The following is a 3,276-nucleotide window of genomic DNA, read 5'->3' as shown; positions in this document are numbered from 1 at the left end:
TCACTTTTGTACTAGTGAATCTTGAAACCGAATGTGTGAGATTCGGGTACGGGAACGAACCGCTTATTTTGGTAGGCTTTAGAAATACAATCAAATACAAGGCAAGGATTGTTTTGCGAAATCCTAATCATGGCACTAGGTAGGTTGAATCATGCATTTTAAAATCATTGAAATTGCTACTTGTACGTGGTCACTTTGTTTTAAAGTTAATTTAAGGAATCTAAGGCCAGTTTGTCCAAAAATTATCTTCGTTAAGAGTGATGTAACCTTTTGTATTTTGTTTTATTTAGCATGTTTGGTGATGAAAGAAATAAACATGTAAATCATCATCATAAGTAGAAAAGGAATTATTGAAATGCGTACAACACCGTTGAGGTGCAAAACCACATCGCCTTGAAAATGGCGAGTAAAGGGTGCGGTATTGAAATTGCAATCATAGTAATAATAAGAGTAATAATAATAGCAATCACCACTTAAGTAAATTAAGCAGATAAAGGTGCGTTATTGAAATTGCAATATTGAAATAACACCATTGTATTTGAGATCCGAACACCAAGCAACTTCTTAATAATAAGTGTGCCCGACACAGATTCAATTCTATAAAAATCTTAACTTAGATGAGTTGCTCATCTTGAAGTGTCATTGATTTTTGGACATTGAAATAGAACTTGAAATTGAAATAGAACTTGAACTTGAAAAGGGAGGTTCAACATCAAATATTAAGAGATTTTATGCTAGAAAAATCTCATGTTTAACATACTCCGTGATTTAAAATGCTCTAGTTTAAAGAGAGTTTGCTCTCATTTAAACACATTGACCTTGAACATTTAATTTTGTATCATGAACTTGCATGTTCATATGTTCTAGTTTAGAAAAGGGATTGCACTTTTCATAAACATCCTTGAACTTTTGAAAAGGTTTGGATTTTTGAAGATTTGAATGATGATTGTTGTACCGGAGGCTTCGTACCTTTGTACGATTTTGGAGTGTAATGACTTGCTTGGTGGTTAAGGAAAGAATTTGCGACTAAAACCCCACCTTTTGAATTCGAAATTTGTATTTGGACTCGGTTTTACGGGACGGGGCCCGACATGCTCTGTTCTGTGGGTCGACGACCGATTTTGGATTGCTTGATGGCATTTTGATTGCAATTGGCCTTGTAAAACCAATGGAGAGGTCCATTGGGTGAGATTGTGTTTGGATTTTGAAATTGAATTTTGGAAGTTGGATTTTGTACCGAGTTCCGAAATGGGAACGAGCTCGGGAGTTGGACTTTGGATATTGGATTTTGGAACATGTCTAAGCAATTGGGACTTCCGCACGGAGTTGCACCAACCACCTATCAAGGATATGTTAGGTTATGATACATATAAAGCATATATATTTCATGCGAAAAAACCATAAAGCCAGGAATCCAAATTAATTCCACATAACAATTAGCATAATTTAGGATGCATACATTTGTAGCGTGCCCTCCCTAGCTGCTCCTGAACCGAACAAGAACAAGTTTAGGACTCCAAGTGTAGTCCCTCCGTAGATAGTCCACAGCACGTTCGGATCCGCCTTAGATTTAATTAACTAGAATTCAACCTAAGGTTTTAAGTTATTCGAATATAATTTGTGGCAAATTATTAACTTTAGTTTTAACCTTAAAACTATATGAATACTTGAATTGGGTGATTATAAATTGTGAATGCCATCACCTATTTATAGGGTTGGAATAATGGAATTAGAAGTCTACTAGGTTTCAATTAATCTAATCCTATTAGAATTAGACATTAATTAAAACTAATAAGTTAATGTTTAATTCAACAACTAACTCTAGTAGCTTTAGGAAATTTAATCTTTAATCTAATCCTAATTACTTAAGAATTCGACGTATGCATGAACTCAATGCACACACGCACGCACAGCCCACGAGGGGCGCTTGACGCGCGCGCGCACGGAGCAAGCTCGACCCACAGCGATGCAACCCATTGCTTGGGCGTGCCAGCCTTGCCTTGCTCGCTGGGCCTGGCCTTGCGTGTTGCTTGGCTGGGCCTGCGTGCCTTGGCGGGCTGCTGTGTTGCCTTGCACGCATAGGCTTGCTAGGCGTAGGCCTGGCTTCATGATGGGCCTTGCGTCTAGCAAGCTCGTCCGATGTTTATTTCGTACGACGCGCTTCTGATTAATTTTTCGATTCCGGAATTCATTTCCGATTCAAACAATATTTAACATTTCCGATTCCTTAATTAAGAACAAATATTTAATATTTCTGATTCCGATAATATTTCCGATTCCGACAATATTTCCGTTTCCGGCAATATTTCTGATTCCGACAATATTTCCATTTCCAATAATATTTTCCGATACGTACCATGTTTCCGTTTCCGGCAACATCTACGACTTGGATAATATTTATATTTCCGATACGATCCATATTTCCGTTTCCGGCAATATCATCATTTCCGGAGTATTCATAATTTGCCTTTTGACAATTTCAGCGCCCACTGGAACCGAGATCCGTCGATTCCGAATATCCATAAATGGAGTATTTAATTCACTTAAATACTTGATCCGTTCACGTACTATTTGTGTGACCCTACGGGTTCAGTCAAGAGTAAGTTGTGGATTATTATTAATTCCACTTGAACTGAAGCGGCCTCTAGCTAGGCATATAGTTCACTTGATCTCACTGAATTATTAACTTATATAATTAATTAATACTGAACCGCATTTATTAGACTTAGCATTGAATGCATACTTGGACCAAGGGCATTATTTCCTTCAGTCTCCCACTTGTCCTTAGGGACAAGTGTGCATTTCCTAATTCCTTTGTCGCTTGATGCTTGCTCATGAACATAAGGTAAGAGTTGTCATCCTTATTATGTCCAGAGGTGTTTCTCGGTTTCAGAGTTCAACTGATCAAATAAACAGATAATCATATCCTATGATTCATCTGAGCACGGCCATGCATTTTACAGTTTCTAGCTCTCCGAGTGGCCTTGTACAATTTTCAGCATCTCACCGAATTATGGGAGGACAATCCCAATCTTGCGATCTTGAGATTACACTTCGTTTGATAGGTGATTACCCAAGCATTGCCGTTATGGCCTCCTTTTACGGTGCGACGGTTGACAACGTCAAAGTAACCAGTTCTCAAACAAGTAATCTCAAATCACTCAGGTATTGGGGATTAGTGTCTAATAATTTTAATTGAAATTTACTTATGACAGATTTTCATCTATTACAGTAAAGTTTCATAGGTCTGTCCGATACTAGTCTTCCCAAAGTAAG

The sequence above is a fragment of the Spinacia oleracea genome, chromosome 5, assembly GCF_020520425.1.
Source record: "Spinacia oleracea cultivar Varoflay chromosome 5, BTI_SOV_V1, whole genome shotgun sequence".
Lineage (NCBI taxonomy): Eukaryota > Viridiplantae > Streptophyta > Magnoliopsida > Caryophyllales > Amaranthaceae > Spinacia > Spinacia oleracea.
The sequence above is the reverse complement of the archived record's forward strand: the minus strand, read 5'-3'. Positions refer to the sequence as shown.